Raw genomic sequence first — 16,667 nt, forward strand, 5'->3', positions numbered from 1 at the left:
ATCAGCTCGTCTATTGCCCTCAGCTAAACCTTCTGGGAGCCCCAAATGGCTGCGAATATGGGTGATGAAATAAGGATCGTGCCGTTCATTGAGTAGTAGCAACAATTCATGGAGCAGGGTGAACAGCTGCTCATCTCTGACCTCCTTCAGCAAAGCACGCTCCATTCGTTGAACGATTCCAACCACATATAAGGAGTCACATACGATATTAATACCTCCTTTTGTCCACCTGCGAAACACTTCCAGTACAGCACATAATTCTAGCTTTTGTGTGGACCCTTTACAGTCCGTGATCACAATATCATGCCATTTATTGTCCATGTACCATGTTATTGCTGCTTTCTGTGTCTTCCCCCCGGCATCTGTAAAGATTGTCAGCCCTTGGACAGGTCGTTGAGACAAAGCGGGAATTTCCTCAATGTGTCCTACTTGTAACACACTAAAAAACTTGTGCGGAGGCAAATGTACCTTAACTATCCCAGCATAGTTCAAAAGTGCAATCTGTAACGCCATAGAGTGTCATAAGGCCCACTGCAAGTATTCAGCTACTAAAGGAATTACCACATATTCAGGTTCCTGACCGGATATCTCAACGATCCTCTGACGCCCCTTAATCACAAGTTGCGCCATTGCCTCTATCCTTGGGATAAGCGTACGTTTTGGTTGGAGAGATAAAAAAATCCACTCCAGAATTCGTAGCAGGTCCCTTTCCTGTACCCATTGCATTACTAAAGCGAAAGGATGTTCGTCATGATTTATAATTAATAAACCTATCGAATGATCAGGGTCCCATCGATGCGCGTAGGCGTTGATGACCTTATCACTGACCATCTGCATCGCCTTCTGCGCGTCCAAAGATGCCAGGGTGGTTCTTTTTGAACTTTTTCTGGTGCAATTTGTAACCCTGCTTTCCCTAGTACCTGCTGCAGCTCCTCAATAGCCTTGTCACACTCTAATTGTTGTCCAGCTATCAAGATGTCATCCATATAATGATAAATTATCCACTCAGGGTGTTTTTTTTCGCACTGGTGCCAAAGCCCATGCTACGTACATCTGGCACAAGGCGGGTGAATTTTTCATTCCTTGTGGCAACACTACCCAATGATACCTGCACATAGGCCCGTTCTTATTTGTCATTGGCACGGAAAAAGCAAATTTCGGATAGTCATCGGGGTGCAAGGATATTGTAAAAAAGCAGTCCTTCAGATCTATTATCAGAATCTCCCACCCTTTAGGGATCATGATAGGGGATGGCAAACCTGGCTGTAAAGCACCCATGTCCTCCATAGCCTCATTGATTTTTCGTAAATCGTGCAGTAACCGCCATTTGCCACTCTTTTTTGGGATGGTAAAAATAGGTGTATTCCAGGGGCTGGTTGTTGGTTCTATATGCCCCTTCTCTAACTGTTCCTGTACTAATTGGTTAATGTGGGCAATTTTTTCCGAATTGAGCGGCCATTGGTCCACCCACACCAGGTCATTCGTTTTCCACTTCAATTTCAAAATAGGTCGCCCTTCCCCAATGGCCGCCCCGGAAAATCCGTCCCCCCAGTCGTTAAATGAGTGCCCAGTTGACTTAAAGCATCCTGGCTGAGCAGGCATACTGGTGCTACTGTCACATACGGTCGAATTGAGCAAACTCCACCATCAGGCATTTGGCATTGAATGACCTCTTTGCTTATTTTTGTCGTCTGAGTTCCTCCGACCCCCATTATGGATATAGCTGGGTGTTCTAGGGGCCAAGAGGGTGGCCAACGCCCTTGACTGATAATAGTCACATCAGCGCCGGTGTCTACAAGCATATCAAGCACACATTTTTGACCCCCTGGTGCTCTTAGGGCAACTTGCTGCAAGGGCTTTGTTTTACTGATTTCAAGGGCTAAATATATATCTGCATTACCTGTTGAGCCAAAACCTTTATTCCCCCTTATCTGATTTCCAGCCATCAGAACGGCAGCCTTAAATGGCACTAGTTGTCCAATGCGAGTACCCGCTGGGATATGCACAGGTGGAGTGGGTGTCCATACCATCATTTTAATTGGACCTGTATAATCAGCATCTATTACCCCAGGTAACACAAACAAACCCCGTCTGGTAATGGAAGATCGTCCCAATAATAGTGCACTCAGTCCATACCCCAGTGGCCCTTTCATATCAGTAGGAATGCACTGCACTTGGGAGTCTGTAAGGGTAACCTCCTTTATTGTTGCCATGTCCACTCCGGCGCTTCCTGTGGTGGCAGAGGCTGCACTACCCAAGCACCCTGACCCTGAGGCCTGTTTTGTGTCATCGCGCTCGGGCCCCCCGTGCTCATCAGCCCGTTTCCCAATGGTATGCCATTCTTACGGAATTTTGAGCGGCATTCAGATGCTCTATGTCCAAATTTCTGACACCGATCACATGTGCCCGTAAATCCTCCCGTTCCTCCGCTCCTAACAGGCGTCATATCTGTCTCTCCCCTCTGCTTTCCTGCTCTACACTGTATCCTCAGATGACCAACCTTCCCACACTTAAAACATTTCTGTCCCAAATTACGATTATTAATCAAGGGCTTGACAGCTGCAGCAAAAGCAGAGGCCAAAAATCCTGCCTGTTCTTCAGGTGTTCCTACCCTAGAGCATGCCTCTATCATGTCGGTAATGGTGGCGTGTCGAGGCAAAGCTTGCAAAATACGCTTACAGGCTGAATTTGCGTTCTCTACGGCCAATGAATGAAAAACCGCCTCTTTGGCAGCCACTGGCAGTTCTCCCCAGTCTAACGCATTCCTTAGTCTATCAAGAAACTGCATATATCCCTTGCTGGGGCCCTGTTTTATTGTCGTATATGGGGGAGTGACCTTGCCATCCTCTGGCAGTTCTCCCCGGTCTAACGCATTCCTTAGTCTATCAAGAAACTGCATATATCCCTTGCTGGGGCCCTGTTTTATCGTCGTATATGGGGGAGTGACCTTGCCATCCTCTGGCAAGGTCCTCAGTGCTTCGCGCGCCAACTCTGCAGACTGTTGTAAGATAGCGACATCTAGCCGCGCTTGTAGCTGAGCATCAGCGAAAGGACCTGTTCCTGATAACATCTCCATAGTCGCCAACCGTAACGGATCCCCCTCTGCTCTACTCAAATTCGCTACAACTGCACGTTGTACACCATCCTCCCACCTAGATCTCCACATTAATTCTTGCATTGGTGTGAGGATAAGGGACATCAGCGTCCGGCTATCAAAAGGAGTCATAATATTAGTAGTGAAAATATTGTTAAGAAACGACTGAGTGTAGGGAGAATTAAGACCAAAGTCATGCACCGATTTTCTTGCTTCCTTTATGATCAGCCAAGGAAGACCCTCCCATCTACTGGGATTCTTTCGATCTCCCGTAGTTCCCCCCAGTATCACCGGAAATGCTGTTGGTAACATTATACCCTCTACCAAGGCATTTTGAATAATTCCTTTCCAATGCAATCGCGGATCCGGCGGCTCCCCTGAGCCCACGGTCACACCCCCCAACTCTCCTCCCGCGTTCCCGTTACCGCCACCCCAATGCACTCGCGTATTCGGCAGCTCCCCCGAGCCCGCGGTTGCAGCCCCCAACTCTCCTCCCACGCTCCCGTTACCGCCACCCCAAGCCCCCCCGCTTTCACCCCTCAGTCGCCTCTCCATATTTCGTATCGCTTGCTCCTCCTCTAGTTTCCATCGATTCTGCCGTTCTCTCTCTAGCTGTTCCAATTTCTGTTGCAGCATTTTTGCCTCCACGCATGCGCCTTGCAGCAGTTCTTGTTCAGCAGGAGAGGGAGGTGACGGTGGAAGCGGCGGGTACAATGATGGATCAAAAGGTTGTCTGGGGCGCACATCAACACGCTGCCGTGGAGACTTAGGTGGACCTTCGTAAAGCCCAGTTCTAGGATTGTACCATTCTGGTGGAGGTGCCGTTGGTCTCACTTCCGAGGGTGGTGGTGCTGGCCAGGGAACGTCCTCCTCCATCGGTTCTTCTTTCTCTGGAACTTCCTCAGGTGGAGCAGAGGGGATCGGCAGGGGATCTTCCCAAACTTTCGGACCTGGTCTGTTCGATCCTCCCCCCTGTGGGTTGTAATGCTGCAAAAGCCCCGGCCGTCGCAGCTCGCTCTGCTTCTATATCTTGTAAGGTCGAATACACCAACCGCCACGTTGTCGCTAACGGTGATGCCTCTTTGTCTCTGTTACTTATCACTTCCCACAGTTTTTCCCCAACAGCTTCCCATATTTCTGGTCTAAAAGCTGTCTGGGGCTCTGGTGCGAATCCGTTCTCTCTGCACCAGGTTAACAAACTTCGGAGCATACGCTCATCGTATTTCACCCCTCTCTTAGAGAGGATATGCAGGAGAAGTTTTAACATAACCCCTTCTTCTTTTGTTACTTGCTGCCCCATCTCCTGCCCCGGCTGCTCACCTCTCTCTGGGTGTCCGTGGCCACGTCATCTGTTTCCTCTATTCCGGATTGCTGCCCAATTCGCCCGGTCTCAGTCCAGCTGAGCCGTCCTCCAGCTGGTGGATATCCTTCTGGGTCTTCCGCCCCTCGCATTCCGCTGCTCAAGCCAAGCGCCGATCGGTATCACGTCGGGGTCACCATCTGAGGAGAAATAACTGGACTCCAGACGATCCAATGTGAATCAACAGAAGCCATTTATTAAGCACAGATCATCATCTTTTATACCCTGTGTTGTAGCCGTACATGCCACTGGCTTATTTCTGATTAGCTAGTTACACTGTCCACGCGCTGTCCATGCAGTTCGTTCACACATCAGATTGGTTACAAGAATTCACATAGTAAATTGCCTAGTCATTAGCACAACATGTTTTCTACCTTCTCAGTTCTCGTTTTTCCCATGTACTAAATCCATCTTCTGCCACCTGTTTTGCCCTTAATCTAATCTCTCATAGTAGGGAGGCTGGCTCACATGGCCATTTTCTCTCAGACACATTCCTACACCGTGTGAGCCGTGCCCATCCTGAGCTGCTGGGGGAGGGGGCAGGAAGTCGCCCCTTGGAGCGGGCTGGGGCATCCCGGTCTGGTCGGGGAGCGGCGGGGAGTGGCGGTTCCGTAATCGTGTTTGTAGATTCCTCTATCCGTGTTATTGTTGTTGTTATTTGTTCCCTTTGCTGTTCTGTTAAACTGCCTTTGTCTCAACCCAAGAGTTTTGCCTTTTTTTCTTCCGATTCTTCCCGTATTGGGAAGGCCCGAGTGAGCAGCACGTGGTTCTTTGTTGCCGTCTCAGGCTAAACCATGACACACCTACATATTCATAAGCAACAGAGTGGATGAGCACACCTACCGGAGTAGTGAGGAAAGCTCCCCAACCCTCTCCAAATCAAGAATCCTAAGTCCAGCCACCTCAAGTGCGCATAGTCTGGGCAACAAACAGGAGGAACTGGAGCTCCATGCCCAGTCTGAGAGTTATGATGTCATAGAAACCACAGAAACTTGGTGCGAAAATTCACATGACTGGGAGACCACAATGTATGGTTACAAACTGTTTTGGAAAGATAGGAAGGTGTGGAATAAATACTAAATTGGCTAAAAAATACAAAAGTACAGCATTGTTCACACATTAAGGAAAAGTATAAAATCAAGAGGCTTCTGAGGTAGAAAATAGCCGCAGCTGGCATGAAGGACACAACATCTGTGGTTCCCTGATAAGCTACATGAGGTACGGGATGGGATGCAATTATTCCGTGGCTTTACCTTATGATGTATAGCGGATACAGGAATGGGATGATACCATGAAACAGATAAGCTGCCAATTAGCTGCCCGCTAGATGCTCAGAGCCAACATTTTGTCAAATTTTGATGAAATGCTGTCCTTTGTGCGAACTTTGCTCATTATAATGTCATTATAATACCAAAACACACCTCCATCCCGAAGGCTACCCGCCTCCAAGGTGCGACCACTCCTCCTTGAGTCTGCGCCCTGAATTTCTCGTAAACTATACCTTTAATTGTGAAGCGAGAAAAATTTACACCAATCATGATAAAAGTATTTATGACTAAAGTCACTCAAACTCCACCTGGAAGATAACAACTAGTATAAAAATAGCCCAAGAGAGGGGGGATACCCAGGGAAGACACCATCGCAAAGAATTACATCACTGAGTTCTGGGATCAGTCAATGGGCTGAGCCTCTCTTCCCCCCCATAGGGACGCCTTTGGGTAAGACTTAGATTATACCGAGTGCTTCCTCGGGAAACTTAGAAACTTCTCTAGAGACTCTTTTTTCTACATTTAGAGCCAGGCTGTATCGTTTATAACTTTGTCGCGTGTTTTGTATATGTAACAATACTTTCATTTGCACGTGCTTTGCAGACAGTGTATTTATCACCGGCAATCCTAAGAACCTATATATCTGTTGTTTAAATAAACTGCACTTTTTAAAGTAGCTAGTCGTTTTGGTTTCTCACTGAACGCGACCAAAGACTCGAGAGTGGCCGTGCTAGTTCATGAGCACGACTAGACTGAAGGTGCAGTCCACTATTAGTGTATCCAAATCGTAATAGTTTAATACATATTAAACGCGATTGGACTGATAGTGCTGAATTGGGCATCACTCAGAATTTAAACCTAGCCGCACCTAGCCTCCCACCTCGGTGAGGAGTGTTAGAACGCAAGGGGGTTTATCTTCTGCCAAAACCGCTTTGCCCCTTTTCACGCAACAGAATTTTGGCGTAGTCGGCAGGATTGCCATGGATAAACTGCTGCAAAAATATGATTGTGCCCCTTCCCAGGCCGGGAAGGAGTGGGCCCATAAATTTTGGAAGGATGAAGAGAAAGTGGTGGAACGTATTGAAGAGTGTCGGGTTTCACAGAAGCTCAGAGCGGGGAAAGGCAAAGGTGTGATTTGTGCGGTGTTAGGCGCCTGTTTATCTTGTGCACAACAAGAAGCTAGGGAAACCCCTGCTCCTAGTCTGATTTCAGCTGTAGAATATGCAACCCTGAAATCGGAGAATGAGGTGTTGAAGTCATCACTAGCCTTTCAAAAGGAGACAGGAGAAAAATTAAGAACTCAAGTTGATAAGCTTGTGAGTGAGAATGAATGTTTAGGAAACCGGAATGCTCAACTTGGGAGTGAAACTCACCAACTTAAAATGTTATTGGAAAGGGTGACTGGGCTCTTAGATAAAATGCAGCCCTCGACCCAAGTCCAACAAATTCGTAAATTAATGTGTTATCCAAATTCTGTAACCCAGACCGGAGATTTTTGGTCTAATAGTGAAGATGAGGAAGATGAGGAGGGAAGGACTTTTACTGTGAAATCTCGAGTCTTTCCTTTACGACCTCTGATTAAAACTGAAACCACAGTTGATGAGGATGATGAGGAAGTCCGCAACACTGTGCGTACTATTCCGTGGACACCAACAGAGTTAGCGAAAATAAGGGAAAAATATTCGAGGCGGCCAGAAGAATCAGCTGTTGAGTATGTGTGGCGAGTTTCTTCTGAAGGAGGAGATAGAATTATGTTGAGTGAGGAAGAAGCAGGAGACTCTTGGGGACCAGGAGTGTTTTTAACTACAGTGGACGGGGATCATAATTATTCCCTAACCGCTCAAGCAGCCTATCGGGCAGGTGGTATGGATCCGCGAGAGAGGGGAGAGCCATTAGAGATTAGAGCTACAGGCTACTCTGAATTGTTTGCGGCGATACGGAAAGCAACTTGTCTGCAAGCCATGTATGACAGAGAGGAATTTCGGAAATCCCCAATGTCAGCCCCTATCGACCCCGATCGATTAGCCCCTCTCATCCGTGGTCTTCCCGATTGCCTGAAGCCATTTGTTGTTCGTACTCAAGATCGTATACGAGAGGCTCGGGATGCTCATGGGCGGGGCCGGCGTCGCTACATGCCCACCTGGAATGAATATGTACAGGAAATAGACCAATATGGGCGCCGAATGGGCTGGGCCAGCCCAACTAGTGAAAAATCCTCCGAACACCCCCGAAAGGTTCGCCAAGTCCGAACTCACACTCAAAACCCCAAACCGGTGGAAAGGTTTAAGCCTGATAAGGACCGGAATGAGTTGTGGCGTAAAGCCCTACAATTAGGGGTGCCCCGACAATTCTTGCACGGTGTCCCTACGGGAGATCTCCGTACACTGGTCCAATCTCTAACTAGAAAGAATAATTTGGCTGGGGAGAAAAGTCTAACCAGAGAATCCCCAAGCCGTGAGAAAATTGTGCCTTCTGCACCGGAGCGTAATTTGATTGATTTGTTAGAGTCCCAGTCAAAAAACTCCTATCCCTGGGGAGGGCAGTGAGCCACCCTGTCCGGCGGGTACTAGCTATTCAATGGCTCTCTCATAAAGATTCTGAACCTATTATCGCCATTCCTGTCGGACCCCGGAGGATGTCAGTAAAATTTATTATTGATACCGGAGCCCAAATGTCTGCAATCACTAATGAAACGGCACAACTTCTAGGTATAAATCCCACCCGACGCAGAGTCAACTTCGCAGGAATTGATGGTGTGGTAAAAACATGCCCCGTTGCAAAAATTAACCTCTGGTTGCCGGGAGAGCAGCGAATGACTAGGGCAGAAGTGTTAGTGGGTGCCTCGCGTACTAACCTCCTAGGATTTGACGTGCTGCGTGGGCGAATGTGGAAATTCCCAGATGGAACTGTGTGGAGTTTTGCAGGATGCAAAAAAGGAATAGACACAGTGAAATTGAGTCTATTGGAAACTTCCATACCTTTACCTCCCTCTAAAATCACTAATGTCCGGCAGTACCCACAGCCTGCAGCTGCGCTTGCAGGAACAGATGGGGTGGTATCAGATTTAGAAAAAAGAGACATCATTAAGAGGACTCACTCGCCTTATAATTCACCGGTGTGGCCGGTAAAGAAACCAAACGGGCAATGGCGTTTCACAGTAGATTACCGAAAGTTGAATGCCAACACTGCACCCCTCACTGCCGCAGTTCCAAATATCGCGGAAATTGTGACAATGATACAAGGAGCTGCCCATCCTTGGATGGCTGCCTTAGATGTTAAAGACATGTTTTTTATGATTCCCCTCCTTGAGCAGGACAAAGCGCGGTTTGCATTCACGTGGAAAGGAGTCCAATATACCTTTAACCGACTTCCACAAGGATACAAACATTCCCCCACTATTGCACATAATGCCTTAGCTAAAGTGCTATCAGAGATTCCTGTTTCACAGGGATGTACAGTATACCAATATATTGATGACATCCTAATAGGGGGAGAGAACCAAGAAAGTGTAAAAGACATGATGGAAAACATCCGAAAAACATTACTTGATTTAGGATTGGAAATTCCAGACTCAAAGTGTCAGGGACCTGCACAGGAAGTTAAATTCCTGGGGGTCTGGTGGATTAAGGGAGCTGCTTCTGTCCCTCAGGATACCCTGGAAAAAATAGAGCATGGACAGAATCCATCCAGCGTGAAGGAGTTACAGCAAGTTCTGGGAACTTTAAGTTATTGGCGTAAACACATCCCTGGCTTTTCCATCATTGCTCGCCCCCTTTATAGTTTGCTCAAAAAGGGTAGATCCTGGGAGTGGACTAAACAACACACAAATGCTCTGCAATTACTAATAAAGGAGCTAAGGTTATTCCAACAGCTTGGTCCTATACATCCAACTGACCCTGTCCACGTAGAATGGGGGTTCAGTGAACATGGTTCCCATTGTAATTTATGGCAGAAAGGACCAGCAGGACTGGAGAGACCATTAGAATTTAGCTCTCACTCCTTCAATGATACTGAGAGCAGATATTCAGACCTTGAGAAGGGTTTACTGTCCCTAGTGCGAGTGTTGCAACGAACAGAGCAGATAAGGAGAGAACAGAGCGTGATCATTCGGGGACCTTTTCGCCTCCTAGATGTGGTCCGTAAAGGGACAGCACCACCAGCTGGCATTGCCCAGAAACCTACAGTTCGAAAGTGGTATGCTTATTTAGAAGGCATTAATGAAATCATGCCAGTCTCTGAAGGCAGTGTTAAAGTATCCAAGCTCCAGAAGGATACAGATGGTGCCCTATTGTTCCAATCCCCACCAAACAGACCATCTCCGATCCAAGAAGCTCCTCCTTTGAAGGAAGGCAGTGATCTTACAGGAGTGTGGTTTACTGATGCGTCATCTCACCGTGAGAACAATAAGTGGAAATATAAAGCCATAGCACTGGAAGTAGCAACGGGAGAAAGAGCGATTGAAACAGGGGAGGGTAGTGCACAAGTAGGGGAACTCTGAGCTGTCCTACTAGCTGCACAACATGGAGCCACCTCCATTTACACTGACTCATATGCTGTTTTTAAAGGAGCCACTGAATGGATAGGCCACTGGGCAGCCAATGATTGGCAGGTGAACAGAGTCCCAATTTGGGAGACGGACAGTTGGAAGCAACTGTTAGAAATAGGAGAACAGAGAACATTGCACATTGCTTGGGTAAAAGGCCATGATCGTTCAAACTCGATCGCTGCTCAATTCAACCAACAGGTAGATAGCCTCACGCGGCTACAGCAAATTGATATTGTAGATGATGGTCGGGAATGGGAACGCTTACTTGAATGGTTACATGTTAAACGTGGCCACACAGGCTGTGCTGACCTGTATCAGGAAGGTCTAGCCCGGGGGTGGCCCGTGTCGGTTAAGCTGTGCGAACAAATAGTAACTGCCTGTTCACAATGTCGCCTATGACTCAGTAAAGATCATCCTAGTAAGGCCCCTCCCTTACACATTCGGGACAAGAAAACGTTGTGGCATTCATGGCAGATTGATTATATTGGGCCCTTGAGATCATCAGGTGGGAAAAGATATGTCCTGGTAGGAGTGGAGATTATCTCCAGCCTCAGTATGGCCAGCAGTTTCAAATCAGCTACCGGGGACAACACAGTGAAAGGCCTAAAAGGGTGGTACAGCACACTTCCCCTTCCCGAGGAAATCCAAAGTGATAACAGTTCACACTTTACCTCTTCGGTGGTACAAGATTGGGCCAAAGAAGAAGGGATTCGATGGGTATTTCATACTCCCTATTATCCTCAGGCTAATGGCATTGTTGAACGCACCAATGGATTGGTTAAACGTTTTGCAAAAACTCATGAACCTGGTTGGCATTTGCGATTGGACAATGCCATCTATCAATTAAATAACAGATGGAGTGGAGACGGCTGTCCTAAAATGAAAGCTTTCTGTGCATCTGCCAATATTATCTCTCCAAAGGCTCCCAATGAACCGGGAAAATACCCCGGAAGATTTCACCCTGGGCAACCTGTGCTAGTGAAAATGCCTCAAATTGAGACGGTACAAATGGTGCTAGCTACTCCCAAAAATCCCTATGCATGGGAAGCCAAGGACTGTTCAGGGAAGATACACCGGATCAGCACCCGGTGGATCTCACCTTCTTTTTAACCCCGTCGGTCGAATAAGACCGAGCAGATTTTCTTTTCCTTTGTGTCTTACAGGAACCTTGGATGAGCTGTACAGACGATTGGTCTACGCTACCTTTGAGTGTCTCCAGGGAATCCTGACATTGATCCTGGCAATAATACTATTTTTATTATGTATGGCTACCTGGAGGCCCAAATTCTAAAATGACGAATTGGCAGATGGAATTGATGCTATTCAGTTTTACCTTTTTATTCCCTGTTGTTTGTAGTCAGAGAGACCCAGAGTGGCCATGGTCTCAAGCCTTTGTTAAACACAATGCGATGGCAGGTACTAGAAAGGGAGAATTGAGTTTGGCCACTGTAGTTCTACAGGAAAATGAGGTGTTACATGAGTGGACCTGGAATAGTTGGTACCCAGTCCTGAAAGGTAAGGCAGGGGTGGAAGCCCGAGTAGGGTGTAGAATGATCAACGGCTCAAACCATGAGAAGGCCATGAGAATAGAGATATTTCGCCCTCAGAACCCACGCTCAATGACAACAAAGCACTGTGTCACCGACGAGTGGGATTGCTGGTATAATTTTACTCTTGTTGAACCCACTCTTGTAACTTGTCGTTGGCAACAGGATGAAATAGCGCTGCTATTTGAATTCAAGATAGACGTAGCACCTGACCTTTGGGATAATGCATTGTCACGGTACACTGCAAGCACCGGAACACCAGAAAACAAAAGGGGTTTAAATCTCTCCACTCTGGTTATACAAGGAAGTGAAGTATATTCCAGAGATAAATGGAGATGGAATGAATCACTTCAAATGGCTAAAATCGAGGCCACCCTTGGAAAGAGAATACACATTGGTTGCCGAGTTATCAATGGGTCTACTCACCACAGGCCAACTGTAATTAAAACCATCTATGTAGACTCTACCAAACCGGACAAATACAACACTGACTGTTACAAAATTATGGAGCCAAATTCAGATTGCTGGCACAATTTCACTTTTATCAAACCTACAATAGTGTATTGTATTTGGGGCTACAAGGGCACAGAATTGTTATTTGAATTTATGATTGACTCAAATACACCTGAACTTGCCGAAATAAATCCAGAACCTACACCCCCACAAACTCTCAAAGGCGTACCTTCTAAGCCCTCCATTAGTCTAACTCCTTACACCTTCAACATTGGCCCTTATGCCATTAAACACACAGGTCAACAACAGATACTGTTTAATCCCACATATTCCCTCAAACGAGTAGAATTGTCAATGCAGATTAAAATCTCTGCGATCAAACCCACTTGTTTACCATTCCTGAGTACATCTTATGCAGGATGGTCAGCATGGTTACGCAGATGAACTTTTGCCACTTCACAACGACTGAAGAGGGATGTGACTGGTATCTTAGGAACAGGCCTGGGAGTCTTAAATAGTATAGATGCTGAGATACTTGCCAACAAACTAGTCACAACCACTACTGATCTGGACAAATTAAGACGTCCCCTACAGTCCTCTCTATTAGCATTGGGAAACCACCAATGGCTTTTATCGAATATATTGCCTCAGTGGGAAGAAACAGGTGAAAAAGACCATCAGCTGATCACAGATGCACTTGGTACAACCCAAAACAATGTTTCCTTGGCTCTTAGTTGTATCCAAGCCCAATTGTGGATGCAATCTATGACAGCCGCAATCATAAGGGAAGGTGAAGAAGGCACCTTGCCCACCGAAATTCGAAAAGTAATATGGGATAACGCAATTGAATTTGAGAAAAAATTTCAGTCCTGGTGGTATCTGGTTAACTTCACCTATGATCCCATTGAGAGCAAGGCCACAGCTTTTGTCTTAACAATACGCAATGCTTTGGTATACACCATATACCCAATCATTGCGCCGGGGTTGAATCACCAAGGAGCCATACTCTATCCAATAGAGCACAGAGTGTGGGCACAACAAAATGAGAATAAATGGCAAACTGTTGATGTTGACGCATGCATTTCACGAGATCAACAAGGATTCATTTGTGAGAGTAATACTCTCAAAGCACAAGACATTTGTCTTGACACCAACCAGAATGTTTGTCACTTTGAGATACATCCCGATGAAACCCCAGAAACTGTGCTTGTATATATTGGGAAAGGGTGCGTTTGCATGAGGTCCCCCTGTAGTCTTGTATTCATAGATGACATAGTAGTTGATATAAGTAATCACTCAAATCTTTGTGTTTGTAACTTTACTAACATTATCGGATGTGACTTCAATTATTCAGCTCCTGTTACATCTTTTCAATTGCTACAATCTAATTATACATTGATTCGAGATTTGTTGCCTACCCCCATCGGAATGAATCTCTCACTGGTAAAGAAGTTACTACAACACGAAGACTTGAAGCGACTGTTGAAAGAGGCCCAAGAAAATGGACAGAGAACTTTGATTACCGTCCATCATGATGTGGAAGAAATACACCAAGTGCTGGAAAGAGTCAAGAGAGATGGAGGACATGGATGGGGAGATACTCTTTTTGGATGGTCGCCGACACTTACAGGACTTTATAACAAGATGCTCCATCCTGTTGTTGTTTTACTAATACTCATTGTTTTGTGCTTCGCTTTGACAATTGTTTTGTATGTTAGACTTTGGATTATGATGAAAAGTTTAACTCGTTTGATCACTCCACGAGATGTATTTGCACTTGATATCCCTCACCACAAGAACACATGTGATCTTTCCTATCCGTATTGATTATCGTGGAGCTTGAGTGACTGTAGTCACGGGGTGGATTATGTGGAATAAATACTAAATTGGCTAAAAAATACAAAAGTACAGCATTGTTCTCACATTAAGGAAAAGTATAAAATCAAGAGGTTTCTGAGGTAGAAAATAGCCGCAGCTGGCATGAAGGATACAACATCTGTGGTTCCCTGATAAGCTACATGAGGTACGGGACGGGATGCAATTATTCCGTGGCTTTACCTTATGATGTATAGCGGATACAGGAATGGGATGATACCATGAAACAGATAAGCTGCCAATTAGCTGCCCGCTCGATACTCGGAGCCAACGTTTTGTCAAATTTTGATGAAATGCTGTCCTTTGTGCGAACTTTGCTCATTATAATGTCATTATAATACCAAAACACACCTCCATCCCAAAGGCTACCCGCCTCCAAGGTGCGACCACTCCTCCTTGAGTCTGCGCCCTGAATTTCTCGTAAACTATACCTTTAATTGTGAAGCGAGAGAAATTTACACCAATCATGATAAAAGTATGTATGACTAAAGTCACTCAAACTCCACCTGGAAGATAACAACTAGTATAAAAATAGCCCAAGAGAGGGGGGATACCCAGGGAAGACACCATCGCAAAGAATTACATCACTGAGTTCTGGGATCAGTCGACGGGCTGAGCCTCTCTTCCCCCCCATAGGGACGCCTTTGGGTAAGACTTAGATTATACCGAGTGCTTCCTCGGGAAACTTAGAAACTTCTCTAGAGACTCTTTTTTCTACATTTAGAGCCAGGCTGTATCGTTTATAACTTTGTCGCGCGTTTTGTATATGTAGCAATACTTTCATTTGCACGTGCTTTGCAGACAGTGTATTTATCACCGGCAATCCTAAGAACCTATATATCTGTTGTTTAAATAAACTGCACTTTTTAAAGTAGCTAGTCGTTTTGGTTTCTCACTGAACGCGACCAAAGACTCGAGAGTGGCCGTGCTAGTTCATGAGCACGACTAGACTGAAGGTGCAGTCCACTATTAGTGTATCCAAATCGTAATAGTTTAATACATATTAAACGCGATTGGACTGATAGTGCTGAATTGGGCATCACTCAGAATTTAAACCTAGCCGCACCTAGCCTCCCACCTCGGTGAGGAGTGTTAGAACGCAAGGGGGTTTATCTTCTGCCAAAACCGCTTTGCCCCTTTTCACGCAACAGAAGGGAAGGAGAGGAGGTAGAGTTGCACTTTATGTAAAAGAGAAATCCAAGTGTGAGCTATGGAGACCATGAAAGTTCTATCATCAAATGCCTTGGATCAAGATTAGAGGGGTCATCACCAAGGGAGATCTTATGTTAGATACCTGTTACCGACCTCCCAATCAGGGTGACGAGTCTGATGAAACCTTACTTCAGCTGCTCCAGGAAGTCTCGGGCCAACAGAACCTGGTCCTCATGGGTGACTTCAATTACCTGGACATTTGTTGGGAAAGCAACACAGTGGTGCACAAGTCATCCATCAGGTTGCCGGAGTGCATTGAGGACTGCTTCCTGCTACAGATGCTGGATATGCCGACTAGGAACATTGCTAGATTTACTGCTCATGAACTAAGAAGACTATCTTGAAAACATAACTACCAATGGCCTTGGATACAGCAACCACAACATTGTGGAGTTTATAAGATCCTGCCGAGCACACTGAAGACCAGTAGTAGAACAAAGATTCTGGATTTTAGAAGACACAATATCAATACTCTCAGAGCCCATCTGCAAGGGATTCCATGGGAAGCATCCAGGGAGGGCAAAGGAGCTTGCAAGTGCTGGGAGCTATTCAAGAACAGCCTCCTGGAAGCATAAGAACAGTCCATTCCCTACAAAGAGAAAGAAAGAAGGCAGAACAAGAGACCACTCTGGCTAAACAATGAGCTTTTGTGTGGGCTTAAAAGCAAAAAAGCAGTATACCGGCTTTGGAAAGGTGGCCAAATAGCCATTGAGGGCTACAAGACCTTTCTAGGGCATGCAGAGATGCTGTCAGGAAGGCTAAGGCTCAGCTAGAACTGAAATTGGCCAGAGCTGTCAAGAACAACAAGAAAGGGTTCTTCAGATACATGAGCAGTAAGCAGAAGCCCAGGGAAGACATAGGTCCATTGCTAAACAGGGTGGGGAAACTAGTTTCTAATAATGCTGACAAGGTAGAGGTTCTCAATACCTTCTTTGCCTCTGTCTTTACCTGTGTAGCTGGAACCCAGATCACAGGATCAATTAGCTACGACAATGCCTGTGCTGACCCACCAGTAGTGGAGGAAGGTCACTTCTGCCGCCTCTTGCAAGAGCTCAACCCGTATAAATATATGGGGCCAGATGGAATCCACCCCAGAGTGTAAAGAGAAGTGGCTGACACTGTTGCAAATATCACGCCCAGGCCTAGAAGAAGGGCCCAAAAGATGACCCAGGAAACTACAGGCCCATTAATTTTGCTTCAGTCCCTGGGAAAGTGATGGAATGAGTCTTCCTGGAAACTATTACTAACCAAATGAAGCAGGCGATTGCGAAAATCCAGCACAGATTTACCAAAACCAACTCATGCCTGACTA

The sequence above is a fragment of the Rissa tridactyla genome, chromosome W (genome assembly GCF_028500815.1).
Source record: "Rissa tridactyla isolate bRisTri1 chromosome W, bRisTri1.patW.cur.20221130, whole genome shotgun sequence".
Lineage (NCBI taxonomy): Eukaryota > Metazoa > Chordata > Aves > Charadriiformes > Laridae > Rissa > Rissa tridactyla.